The sequence below is a fragment of the Vanellus vanellus genome (assembly GCF_965231255.1).
Source record: "Vanellus vanellus genome assembly, contig: HAP1_SCAFFOLD_44, whole genome shotgun sequence".
In the NCBI taxonomy this organism is placed as follows: domain Eukaryota; kingdom Metazoa; phylum Chordata; class Aves; order Charadriiformes; family Charadriidae; genus Vanellus; species Vanellus vanellus.
Genome location: NW_028127957.1, coordinates 484,128 through 498,987, shown reverse-complemented (window position 1 = coordinate 498,987; position 14,860 = coordinate 484,128).

The following is a 14,860-nucleotide window of genomic DNA, read 5'->3' as shown; positions in this document are numbered from 1 at the left end:
CTGGAGGTTTATGATGGATTTATGATTTTTTTCATTATTTAGGATTATTTTTCATGTTGGATAAACATGGGCTTGGGTCTTGTTCAGATTTCTGTTATTGATTTAAATGTACTCTAACTTTTTGTGATTTATATTGTTATTTTTTGCATGTGATTTTTGTGGGACAGATGACTGAATTCACTCTTCCTGCCATTTGTGCAGGATGATATTTTCCTTCATCTTTTTTCCATCTTTGAAATACGCTACTGTCACCTTCATAACACATACTGTGTCATAAATTTGACAAGAAGCCTGCAGGTGGCTTCTGAGTCTTGCATCTTTCTTTTTGGTAATCTGTTTCAGATGTAACAATCATTTTACATATTTCACTTTATTTTTACCTTGCCAATAAAGCCGCGTGCAATCTAGTACCGTACGTCATTGGCATTTTATTTGCCAATGGTAGTACTTACATGTTGCGTATAAACTGCAAATTTGGGGATTATTGTGCAATTAGTAATTGGAATGAACGGAATTAGTCTGCAATGCCCAGAAAACCAGAGTATTAATAATAAAGATTTTTAACCAAGTGTTACAGAACGTGGTCAGTCATTAGGCAGCGTGCTCTGATGCAAAATCCCTGCCCAGCACAAACCGTAATACTGCCCGGCCGCTCCTGCCTTCGCAAGCAGAGATAAAGGAGGAGACTGCACTATGGAGTCATCAGATCCAAAAGCAGTTGATGCCTTTGGGAAGGTTTTCAGCACAGGAACATTCCCTTTGTTCAGGTCACGGGTGTCTGTGGCAGAATCGCCTCATTTGGAAGATCCTGTGAGGCTGACGCAAACGCTGCGAGTTACAAATGGTCTTTAAAATGCCAGAGAGAAAGTCTGTATTTAACAGCAGCTTGTAGGGCAGAGACGGTGTACGATTCGCCTGATGCCTTCACTGACACTTCAGCTGCTGTCACTGACAATTCACTGCTCAGACTGAGAGAGTCTTTCCTGAAATTGTAGCTGGAATTAGGAAACAATGTCTGTGTTTTTTCTAGAGACAAATATCCTTCAGGATCATCTAATGCACCAACTTGGGGGAAAAGAAGTCCACGTGCGAAACCATCATCTAAGAATAAAACAACCATTCAGGTCACTGTTTCATAGAATCATAGAATCAGTGAGGTTGGAAGGGACCTTTAAGATCATCAAGTCCAACCATTAACCCACCCTGATAAAAACACCACCACTTCTAAACCATGTCCCTAAGCACCTCATCTACCCTTTTCCTAAACGCCTCCAGGGATGGTGAATCCACCACCTCTCTGGGCAGCTTATTCCAATGTTTAATAACCCTTTCAGTGAAAAAATGCTTCCTAATATCCAATCTAAACCTGCCCTGACATAACTTGAACCCGTTTCCTCTTGTCCTATCACTTGTCGCCAGGGAGAAGAGGTCAGCTCCCATCTCTCTAAAACCTCCTTTCAGGTGGTTGTAGAGGGTGATAAGGTCTCCCCTCAGCCTCCTCTTCTCCAGGCTAAACAACCTCAGTTTGATATAAATTGTTACAGTTCAGTCCTTTTGGAAAAAGCAATGTGTCTCTCCCCACCTTGGAAATGTAAAAGAGCGCTTCAAACTTCCCCAACCAAAGTCCCGCAGGATTCTAAGCAACGCTGAGCAGTTTTGTTTATGTGCAGACATGTACTTCTGCCTGTATGACTGTCCTGGTTTGAGGTAAAACAGAATCAATTTTGTTCAGTAACTTCGCTGCTTAGCGGGGCCTCTTCTAACTCCTGAAGTTAACTGCATATTGTGCAGACAGTGTTCACTCTCTCAGAGAGATCAGACCAATGTTTACAGCTGATGCCCAGGCATGGGATGCAGAGAGGCTCCTGCTTATACTCATTGCCATAACCCCCACGGCCAAACAACTTTGTGATTTGCCCCGTTGGAGGGTCGGAAGCGGAAAAGCATAGTGGGGTCCCACCTGGAGGGAGGAGCGGACAGGACAGGTGACCCAAAACTGACCAACAGGGTATTCCATCCCATCTGCCTCATGCTCAGTAGAAAAGCTGAGGGATCAAAGGGTCACGGGTTCTTCCTTCAATGGCCGACGTCTGAGGAGGACTCTGTCTGCCTGTGATCCCAATCCTGACTCCAGATCCGGAATCCAGTTCCCGTCCGTCACTGAGTCCAGCCTGGGACTGCCCCAGTGCCAGCCGGTGACGTGATTGTCATCTCGGGAGCTTGATACAGTTTTGTATATATTTTTCATTATTTCTTTTTATTTTATTATTAATATTTCATTAAAGTAGTTTAGTTTCTTCTAAACTCGTAAGTCTCTTTTTCCTCCTCTGCCTCTCTCTTTGTAGAGGGGTAGAGGGGAGCATCTGTCGGTCCCGTCTGGGGTCCCTCGGGTCCCCAGTGGTGGATTTGGCCTAAACCACGACAGATTAATTGGCGCCCAACGTGGGGCCCGAACAGTGCTCCACCAGAGCTGTGATAAATTGTCCAAATAGTTTGAATTCCAACTTGCTCAGAGATTAGAACAGACAGCTTGCATCATGTCGTTCATAGACGAAATCGTGTATCATGCCTTTAAACAGCTTTGTTGGACCTTAATGCAGTCAGCTTGGTCTAACCTGTCAAATGTGTTGCAAACTTCATTTATTCTTTGTCTTTTTATGCGAAGGTTTAAAGGTGCTGTTTTGGTGTGGTTCGCAATTCAGATGTATAACACGATGAGTTGGGTAACGGCTCTACCTGTATATTTCGGGCATCAGGTGATGGATTCTGTTATTAATTATACTTTCGGTTCTACCTGGGGAATGTTTACTTCGCCCTTTGATACTTATGCTAATGTGAAACCCTCAGAGCTGGGGCATGGAAGCCTTTTGGGCTCTGAGGATAAGGACTGGTGCCTTGTTAAGATCGTGATTTTGTTGTTGGGGCTCCTGAATGTGGTGCAGGGGTGGTTTCATGTGAAACATCTGTGCAGGGGGAGCTGTAGGGGACCGTGCGCTGCCGCCACTCAGACCCGCGCAGCCGCTCGGCGATCTGCAGCGGCACAAACCGCGGCCCCGCCCGGCCCGGCCGCAGCTGTCCCCCCCCGGAGCAACGGCACCACCGGCAGCCGCGCCCCCCACCGCAACGGCACAGGCGCCTCCTCCGCCGCCGCCGGCTGCAACGGCACCGGCACCACCGCCGCCGCCACCTGCACCGGCACCACCGGCAGCCGCCCTCCCAACCACCACGGCACAGGCGCCTCCGCCGCCGCCTGCACCGGCACCGGCAAAACCGGCAGCCGCCCCCCCCACCGCAACGGCACAGGCGCCTCCTCCGCCGCCGACGCCTGCGACGGCACCGGCACCACCGCCGCCGCCGCCTGCACCGGCACCGGCACCACCGGCAGCCGCCCCCCCCACCGCAACACCACCGGCCCCTCCGCCGCCCGTCCCGGCACAAGCCGTGCCCCCCCCCACAGCGGCACAAGCCACGCCGCCGCCTGTGCCGGCACAACCTACTGCAGCCACTACAACCAGTACCAAAACTACTCAAACTCCATCAAAATCGGTACAAGCTGCCCCGGTAACCAGGAGGAAGAAGAAGAGGTCAACTCCTTCCCCTGCGCCTTACGACAAAGACCGCCTCAAGTCAGATAGCTTGGGGGAGAGTTCTGAAGAAGATCCAGGGGAGGGTCCTTCAAGACCAGATAAGGGAAAGAGACCTTTGAAAACAAAGGCGAGAGTCCTTCTAGAGCAGATGCTGGAGAGGCCCCTTCTAGGGCAGCCTCACCACAGGAGGACTCAGATGTAGAGGGAGTTGTTAAATCCTTCTCTAGGAAAGATCTGAGAAATATCAGGAAGGACTTTAGTCATCATGAAGGTGAAACACTTGTCTCCTGGTTGCTCCGATGCTGGGATAGTGGGGCAGATACCCTAGATTTAGATGGCAGAGAAGCTAGGCAATTGGGAAACCTGGCCAAGGATGGAGGTATTGATAAAGAGATTGGGAGAAAGACAAGCACTCTCAGTCTCTGGAGGCGACTGGTGTCAGCCATAAAGCGCAGGTATCCCTTTAAGGACGATATCGAATGCCGTCCAAGTAAATGGACCACCATGGAAAAAGGTATTAAGTACCTGAGAGAATTGGCTGTGCGAGAGGTGATTTATAGCGATGGGCAAGGGATTGTAGACCCTGATGAAATGCCATGCAAACGATCTATGCTAAAGTTTGTACAAAGTGCACCATCAACATATTCCCACCCATTGTCAACAATGGACTGGGGAGGAACTGATACTGACACACCAACTGTAAATGAAGTGGTTAATAAGGTACGACAGTATGAAGACAGTCTCTCTCGTCCCTTCTCTGTGGCAGCCATAGAAAAGCTGACTGACCACCGAGAAAATGACTGAGAAAGTAGAGCAAATGACCCAGAAATTAGTTGAGCAAACCGATAAACTGTTTGATAAACTAACCAAGGTGGAGGAAAAACTCCATTCTTTCCCTGCACAGACCCATGTTGCAGCTCCTAAAAAGAAACACCCTCCTACTCAAGAGAAAAAACACCCTCTGACTCAAGACAAATCAAACCCGATACGAGATATCCTGTGGTTTTGCCTCTGTGAATATGGAGAAGACATGAAGAAGTGGGATGGAGAACCTACCTCAGCCCTACAGGCACGGGTGCTTGAGCTGCAAAATGAAGCAGATAGGAGAAAGGATTCTTACAGGAAGAAGGCTGCTCCAACCTACGGTAGGCGATCCTACGGACCAGGTAGGAACCGATCTGATAATCGTAGGTACTACGGTCAACATTAGAGGTGCCCTGCCTCCAGCCAGGAGGAGGAGAGGGACAACCAAATTTATTGGACTGTGTGGATTCGATGGCCTGGCACATTAGAGCCACAAAAGTATAAAGCCCTGGTGGACACTGGTGCACAGTGTACCCTATTGCCATTGAATCATAAAGGGGCAGAAACTGTCACCATTTCTGGAGTGACAGGCGGATCTCAAGAAATGACTGTATTAGAGGCTGAAGTGAGCCTAACTGGGAATAAATGGGAGAAACACCCCATTGTTACTGGTCCAGATGCTCCGTGCATCCTTGGCATAGACTACCTCAAGAGAGGGTATTTTAAAGACCCAAAAGGGTATCGGTGGGCTTTTGGTATAGCAGCTGTAGAGACTGAGGATGTTACACAGCTGTCTACCTTACCCGGTCTTTCAGATGACCCTTCTGTTGTGGGACTGCTGAGGGTTGAAGATCAGCAGGTGCCAATTGCTACTGCCACGGTGCATCGACGACAGTATCGCACCAACCGAGACTCCCTGATTCCCATCCATAACCTGATTCGCCGGCTAGAGAGCCAAGGAGTGATCAGCAAAACTCGGTCACCCTTTAACAGCCCTATATGGCCAGTGCGAAAGTCTGACGGGGACTGGAGATTAACAGTAGACTATCGTGGCCTGAATGAAGTTACACCACCACTGAGTGCTGCTGTGCCAGATATGCTACAACTTCAGTATGAACTGGAGTCAAAGGCAGCCCAATGGTATGCTACAATTGACATTGCTCATGCCTTTTTCTCTATTCCTTTAGCAGCAGAGTGCAGGCCACAGTTTGCTTTCACCTGGAGGGGTGTCCAGTACACCTGGAATCGACTGCCCCAGGGGTGGAAACACAGCCCTACTGTTTGCCATGGACTGATCCAGACTGCACTGGAGAAGGGTGGAGCTCCAGAACACCTACAATACATCGATGACATCATTGTGTGGGGTAATTCAGCAGAAGAAGTTTTCCACAAAGATAGGAAAATAATTAAGATTCTTCTGAAAGCAGGTTTTGCCATTAAAAGAGGTAAGGTCAAGGGACCTGCACGAGAAATCCAGGTTTTGGGAATCAAGTGGCAAGATGGCCGTCGCCAGATCCCAATGGATATAATTAACCGAATAACATCTATGTCCCCACCTACTAACAAAAAGGAAACACAAGCCTTTTTAGGTGTTGCGGGTTTCTGGAGAATGCATATTCCAGGTTATAGCCAGATTGTGAAACCTCTCTATGAAGTGACTCGAAAGAAAAATGAGTTTATGTGGGGCCCTGCGCAACGACAAGCCTTTGAGCAAATTAAACAAGAGATTGTGCATGCAGTAGCCCTTGGACCAGTCCGAACTGGACGGAACATTAAAAATGTGCTCTACACCGCAGCCGGGGACAATGGCCCTACCTGGAGCCTTTGGCAGAAAGCACCAGGGGAGACTCGAGGTCGACCCCTGGGATTCTGGAGTCGGGGATATAAAGGCTCCGAGGCCAACTATACTCCAACTGAGAAAGAAATCTTGGCAGCATACGAAGGAGTTAGAGCTACTTCAGAAGTAATTGGTACTGAGGCACAGCTCCTCCTGGCGCCCCGATTACCAGTACTGGGATGGATGTTCAAGGGTAAAGTTCCTTCTACTCATCATGCCACCGATACTACCTGGAGTAAGTGGGTTGCCTTAATCACGTAGCGAGCTCGAATAGGAAACCCAAATCGCCCAGGAATCGTAGAAGTGATCACAAATTGGCCTGAAGGCAAAGACTTTGGGATGCCACCAGAGGAGGTGGTGACACGTGCTGAGGAAGCTCCACCATATCATGAACTCTCAGATAATGAGAAACAGTATGCCTTGTTTACTGATGGGTCTTGTCGTATTGTAGGAAAACATGGAAGGTGGAAAGCTGCTGTATGGAGTCCTACACGACGAGTCGCGGAAGCTGCTGAAGGACAAGGTGAATCGAGTCAATTTGCAGAGGTAAAAGCCATCCAGCTGGCATTGGACGTTGCTGAACGAGAAAAGTGGCCAATACTCTATCTCTATACTGACTCATGGATGGTGGCAAATGCTCTGTGGGGGTGGCTAAAGCAGTGGAAGCAGAGCAACTGGCAGCGCAGAGGTAAACCCATCTGGGCTGCTGAGCTGTGGCAAGACATTGCCGACCGGCTAGCAAACCTAGTCGTAAAGGTACGTCACGTAGATGCCCATGTACCCATGGGTCGGGCCACTGAGGAACATCAAAACAATCAGCAAGCGGATCAGGCTGCTAAAATTTTCCAGACAGATTTGGACTGGGAACATAAAGGTGCACTATTCTTAGCTCGGTGGGCCCATGACACTTCAGGTCATCAAGGAAGGGATGCAACATATAAATGGGCACGTGACCGAGGGGTGGATTTAACCATGGACGCTATTGCGCAGGTTATCCATGACTGTGAAACATGCGCCGAAATCAAGCAAGCTAAACGGTTAAAACCTTTGTGGTATGGGGGACGATGGCTGAAATATAAATATGGGGAAGCTTGGCAAGTTGATTACATCACACTCCCTCAAACTCGCCAGGGTAAGCGCTATGTGCTTACAATGGTGGAAGCAAGCACCGGATGGTTGGAAACCCATGCCGTACCTCATGCCACTGCCCGGAATACCATCCTGGGCCTTGAAAGGCAAGTCTTGTGGCGACATGGCACTCCAGAAAGAATTGAGTCAGACAATGGGACTCATTTTAAAAACAATCTTATAAGTAATTGGGCAAAAGAACATGGTATTGAGTGGATATATCATATCCCCTATCACGCACCAGCTTCTGGGAAGATTGAGCGATACAATGGACTGTTAAAAACCACCCTAAAAGCTATAGGAGGTGGAACCTTTAAAAATTGGGACAAGCATTTACAACAAGCTACCTGGTTAGTTAACACCAGGGGATCCATCAATCGAGCTGGTCCTGCTCAATCAGACCTTTTACATATTGTGGAAGGGGATAAAGTCCCTGTGGTGCATGAAAGGAATTTGTTAGGGAAAACTGTTTGGGTTTTCCCTGCTTCAGGCAAAAGCAAACCCATTCGTGGGACTGTTTTTGCACAAGGACCTGGATGTACTTGGTGGGTGATGCTGAAGGATGGAGAAGTTCAATGTGTACCTCAAGGGAATTTAACCCTTGGTGAGAATACTCAATCCTGAGCAGTATGATGCTGATCACTACATAATACTAACGGTGTTCAATAAGTGTTTTTCAGAATAACACAGTGGTGATGAAACCTGAGCTAGCTTCATCAAGTGGCGTCCAGCAAGCTCTTCAAGATGAACATGCTACCCATGGGCACGAACCAGAATGAATTTTGTACCATCTTTCCTGCCCTGAGATGAGATCCTGCAATCATGAACTAAATGAACTTAAAATTTTGTATATAAACATAAACCGTAGATGAGTGACCGGCATATATCCATATCATATATAACTGTGTGTGCGTAAATTTGATGTATAAAAGCAATAGTAATCTGAGCAAGTTGCAAATGGTATGGAATAAGGGGTGGAATGTCCTGGTTTGAGGTAAAACAGAACCAATTTTGTTCAGTAACTTCGCTTCTTAGCTGGGCCTCTTCTAACAACTGAAGTTAACTGCATATTGTGCAGACAGTGTTCACTCTCTCTGAGTGATAAGACCAATGTTTATAGCTGATGCCCAGGCATGGGATGCAGAGAGGCTCCTGCTTACACTTATTGCCAAAACAGCCAAGGCCAACCAACTTTGTTATTTGCCCCGTCGGAGGGTCGGAAGCGGAAAAGCATAGTGGGGTCCCACCTGGAGGGAGGAGCGGACAGGACAGGTGACCCAAAACTGACCAGCAGGGTATTCCATCCCATCTGCCTCATGCTCAGTAGAAAAGCTGAGGGATCAAAGGGTCACGGGTTCTTCCTTCAATGGCCGACGTCTGAGGAGGACTCTGTTTGTCTGCCTGTGATCCCAATCCTGACTCCGGATCCGGAATCCAGTTCCCGTCCGTCACTGAGTCCAGCCTGGGACTGCCCCAGTGCCAGCCGGTGACGTGATTGTCATCTCGGGAGCTTGATACGGTTTTGTATATATTTTTCATTATTTCTTTTTATTTTATTATTAATATTTCATTAAAGTAGTTTAGTTTCTTCTAAACTCGTACGTCTCTTTTTCCTCCTCTGCCTCTCTCTTTGTAGAGGGGTAGAGGGGAGCATCTGTCGGTCCCGTCTGGGGTCCCTCGGGTCCCCAGTGGTGGATTTGGCCTAAACCACGACATACCCAAAGAACACACAAGTTAAAAACCGCACATGAGGATAACTCATCACTTTCTTATTGAACCAACATTATATTGATTCTGAATAAATAGTCCATGTTTGTAATTTCTGCTTATAGCAACTACCTGAATTTCTGCAAAATCCGTTATTTAACACAAAGTCCTTCAAAACAGGTTTGTTCTTCAAAGAAACATTTATATTGCACCTGGTGAAAATCCGGGGGTGGGTGTAGGGCTCTCTGTCATTGCATCCATTTCAGCACTGGGGATTTAGGTGTTGATACCTGGGTGATGGCCTTTGGCTCCAGACCCCATCATGTCTCAGGGGATGGCCCAGTCGTACTGACTAGAGACCAAAAGCGGCGTGGTTTTGAGATGCTGCTCCTAGAGCCAGCTGTTAATGTCTGGAACTGGGTGAAACTGACCTTCAAATATTTTCAAATGTGACTTTGTTTTCCTCTAAAAAATTACGCAGAAACCCGTTAAGAAATAACCGGCAACTTGGCACTTATAGATGTCAGCTGGGATGTTGTTCATACCCAGGATACAAACCCAAGTGTCTATTTGTCACCATAATACTGTTATACCTGGACTACTGAATCACCTCCCCCGTTAATTAAAACCAAGAATTTTTAATCTGCTATCCCAGCAAGTTGAAGGCAAAGAAAGGAATTGTATTGGCATTTGAATAGGGTTGCGTATGATTTTTTTTAGCTGTCATTTTAGGGATCTTCCTAAGTGTCAGTGACATGAAAGATGAACTCGCAAACAGCAATTTAGGTTGCCAAGGTCCACAGAGTAAAAGTGTTGCTTTACTTGGGTATTTGCTAGATCAAATCTTTCTAGGAGTAAAAGTGGTGAGTAGGCAGGTGATGATGTAAGAGAAATGAAAAGTAGTGTGTGTGGTGGTGGGAGGCGGTTGGTAGGGCCACGAGTAGCAATATCTGTTGACAGAGCACAACATGTGAGATGGATGAGACCCCTCTCAGACAGATAACATCAGATTACAATGCTGTGTGTGCAGGTGTACTTCCAGTTCATCGTTTCGAATAAATTTTTCAGGCTTGAACACTGGATGCAGGCTATTGAAGTACAGTACTAGTGTACAAGGCAGTATAATATCTGAAAATCAGAGTATTTATGGAAAAAAAAATTATAAGTTGGGATTTTTCCCTCAGTCCATTCTAAGAAGAGCTCTTGTCTACCAGGAGTCCTAGTAGACAGCCGGAACCTGGAACGGGGTAAGACTCCAGGGCAGGGAACCAAGACAGATGTCAGAAATCGGGGGAAGCCAAAGTGAGAGCAAGTCATCGAACCATAGAATAATATAATAGTTTAGGTTGGAAAGGACCTTAAAGATAATCCTGTTCCAAGTCCCCTGCCATGGGCAGGGACACCTCCCACTAGACCAGGTTGCTCAAAGCTCCATGCACCCTGGCCTTGAACACCTCCAGGGATGAGGCATCCACAACTTCTCTGGGCAACCTGGGCCAGTGCTCAGCAACCTCAGAGTGACAAATTTCTTCCTCATGTCTAATCTAAATCTCCCCTCTTCCAGTTTGAAGCCATTACCCCTCATCCTATCACTACATGCCCTTGTAAAAAGTCCCTCTCCAGCCTTCTTGTAGGCCCCCTTCAGATGCTGGAAAGCTGCTATAACCTCTCCCCCGAGCCTTCTCTTCTCCAGGCTGAACACCCCCAACTCTCTCAGCCTGTCCTCCCAGCAGAGGTGCTCTGATCATCTTCGTGGCCCTCCTCTGGACCCGCTCCAACAGGTCCATGTCCTTGTTATGTGGAGGCATCCAGAGCTGGACACAATAGTCCAGGTGAGGTCTCAGAAGAATGGAGTAGAGGGGCAGAATCCCCTCCCTCGCCCTGCTGGCCACGCTTCTTTTGATGCAGCCCAGGATATGGTTGGCCTTCTGGGCTGTGAGCACACGTTGCCGGCTCATGTTGAGCTTCTCGTCGGTCAGCAACCCCAAGTCCTTCTCCTCAGGGCTGCTCTCCATCCATTCTCTGCCCAGCCTGCATTTGTGCTTGGGATTGCCCCGACCCAGGTGCAGGACCCTGCACTTGGCCTTGTTGAACTGCATGAGGTTGGCGTGGGCCCACCTCTCCAGTCTGTCCAGGTCCCTCTGGATGGCATCCCTTCCTTCCAGCGTGTCAACCACTCCAGGCAGCTTGGTGTCAATGAGAAACTTGCTGAAGGTGCACTCAATCCCACTATCCATGTCACCGACAAAGATCGGTTCCCTTTAATCCTGACTCATAAATTCTCTGTCGGCTCCTCATCTATCCCTAGGTGGAGCTCCATGCACTCACTCCAGGTGGTCATGGACATAGAGGGCAACACCCCCTGCTTGTTTCCCCTGCCTGTCCTTCCTAAAGGGCCCGTATCCCTCTATTCCACCACTCCAGTCATAGGCGCCATCCCACCACGTCTCTGTGATGCCAATGAGATCATGGACCTGGAGGTGTGCACACGTCTCTAACTCCTCTTGTTTACTCCCCATGGTATGTGCGTTTGCATAGAGGCACTTAAGCTGGGTCCCCGTTGAAGGTGACTTAGTGGCTGGAGTGGCTGCAGTTCCTTTGTGCTGTTCTCCAGGTGGCCTTCCTTTGAGGTGTTTACCTGTGTTTCCCCATTGGCTCCTATTGCCTCAGGAGCCCCTGGCTCCTCTTCATAAGACTACGAGTGTGCTGCAGTATACCCAGCACATCTTGGAGCAAGAGGCTGAGGGCCCTCGCTCGTGCCCCATCCCTCATACCTTGGAGTGTCGTCCCTTGGCTTGTCACAGCCATCCTGATAACACCCTGCGAGTGTCCCTGCACTGGCCCAGCCTTTCCTGCCCCAGAAAAGCTCCAGAAAGGCCCGGTTTGCGGCCAAAAAGGGGTTCCGCTGCGGCCCTGCCTGTACCAGCACTGCTCATTTCAGCGAGTCGGCATGGCGTGTCATAGATGGATGAAGAAGTGGACTAAACCAGAGTTGTTCCTGGGCCTTATCTCCAGAGCTGTGGACAGGTGTCACCAGAGAACTCCAGAGAGACCTCTAGTCAGAAGCAAACACCTTGAGTTCCTGAAATTCCCCCAGGAAAGGGTAGCCTGTCATATCTGGGCATGTTGAGCCTAACTAACCCCATGGCAAGGGGTCGTGTGCTCTTTCTGTGAGTGCCCATACTGCTTCCAGTGCAGTTTCCACTTCCCCCGTGTCGGCGCCAGGCAGCTGGTGCTGCCGTGCCCACCACATAGGCATGACATTGGGTCTGGTGTGAGTCAGAGACTGTGCCTAAGAGGCACTGCGGACAAGGGCATCCTGTAGAAGAGCAACGTCCAACAATCAGAAAGAGAAAATGGACGCAGGCCTTTTCCTTTTTACTGCAATATGGATGAATTCAAAGTACTTGTGCTGCACAATAACATTGCAAATATGAAAAGTGCATTGATTCTTTTTAATACTTAGAAATCTTGTTAAACGAATTCAAGTTTGATTTGGCTTACACTACCCAGGGCTAATAATATCCTATTCTGGACACTGACAAAGGCTCTATCAAGGTAAAGTGTTGTATCTTACTTTCTCTGGCATGAAATACAACAAATCTGATCTGCAGGAGTGTTATTGAAATGGGTTTGCTAGGATACACATGCTGCTCCTAGGCAAGCAAGAGATGCGGAAGAATAACAGCAAGTGGAATAACAGAAAATGCCCACGCTTCATCTTATTTCTTTGATATTTTTAATATAATGCACACAATCCTGATTGTATATAGAGCTGCAAATTGGTCAGCTTGAACAACACAAATAGACTTACCATTTTTCATCATTTTTATTTTCAGTCCGTTGCATTTCCTGGCTCTCAGAAAATGCTATCCCTGTACTGGAATGGTTTTGCTGCAAATATTATGGGTAGATATAAATTCCTAAGGAAAAGAATATCTTTTCTGATTTTCTTCTAATTAAGTGGAAATTATTTTTGTGAACTTGATATTCTTTCTCAAAATCTACATTTTGTACTTAGTAAAGAGAATTGTGATTCAGAAAATTGATAGCAAAAGAACGTCTACAAGCCAAAAAAAGGTAATCTTAGCATTGCTAAATCCTCCAAAACTGATGCCATGAGGAGCGATACAGGCCTGCCTATTATTCAGCATGTTTAAACGAGTTTCACAGGTGGGGTCCTGAACTCACTCACTTCAGCCCAGGTATTACTGATCGTGTGTTTCCCTAAGCTGTAAGTATCTTAAAAGGTATTGGAAGAAAGAAGGTTTCTGCCTCAAATTAATCTATCCACCAGCTGGAAGAGACAGCCAGCCTTTTTAAAATAGCGTAGAATGGTCAAAGTGTTCCTCTTTTCAAAAGGCCTTATTCAGCACTGCCTCATCTGTCCAGTCAGAGGAGTGAGTGCCCGTGATTCTTCCTACTCTCTGTAGTTGGAAGATGCTCTCGGAAGAGAGCGTCTTTCCTACTTTCTTGTAGTTGGAAGACGTCAACCTCCGCAGAAGATTTTTCCTAAAAGGCACAATCTATCTATTTAATGATTCCTTCAATATAATGATTTAAAAACTGTACCTGCTGGTCTGAACCTGGACTTGATATTCTAGTTCCCTCCAAATAAAATAAATATAATGTTCTTGTCTGCAGATGCCCCATTGCCACAGGGTGTACAAGAAGGGATTCTGCCTCCGGCCCATCATCAAGAACCACTCAGAAATCAAAAGAATATTTTACTACCCGTTCACCCTCCACTGATTATAAACCTCAACGACGAGGAGGATGAAGAGGATGACGAAGAGGAAGAGAACTGTAAAGGGTTTTTTTCTCTCTTTTACAAGGAAGCAGAATGGGTTTTTTGGACTCTTGCAGTGTATACATCACAACTGATGTATTATAATAACAATTACATTGTTAGAAAAGAGTTGTTGCCAAGTTTTGGAAATAGCTTCCAGCTAATCCTCAAAATATTGGAACTTGTAGTCCCCAGATGTGAGTGAGGCAATGTTTTCTAACCCCTGTGAATTGCCTAGCTGTATATTTCAATGGTGGTACAATTCACTTCTTTTTCATTCAATGAAGTTTAAAATGTGATCCACTATTCAGATGATGTGATCCACCATTCAAAAATTCTCAAAATTTGGGGATGAAATCACAAATTCAGGAGGTACTTCTTTCCCGGGAAACAAACTTTGGAACAGGGGCTGTAGACACTCAAGGGATAGATAGTGAACATCCCCAGTCCATAAGAAAGGTGCCAATATCATGCAGCATTCTTTCTTAATAGAACAAATATGCATCTTTGTAATCTAACCACGATCTCAACTCCACACCTTTTATTCTTCAGATATTGGTATGTGCTTATGATGCCAAACATCGCACTGCACAGTAATCTGCTCAGTGACACGTACATGCAGTGTTGTTCTGACCACTCCCTTAAACCCTCATGATGAGTAGACACTCATCACTGAAGGTGAAGTCACAGGTTTGTTTACAAAAGATAGCCGAGTGACCTCAACTTAAATAATTTGTTTGACTGATTTCCTAAACTCTGAAGGCGGTCTCATTTTATTGCAGAAAGTTACTCTCAAGTCTAGCGAAGAGAAATCAGACAAAACTCTTCACTAGATTAACTGCAGTGTCTACAAGTTGAATCACGGGGTATTTTTCATGCCTGTGCAATTCTGTATTGGAATCACGGAGTTTTCAGAGTTGGAAGGGACCTCTAGAGATCATCTAGTCCAACTCCCCTGCTAAAGCAAGATTGCCCAGAGCACATGACTCAGGACTGCATCCAGGTGGG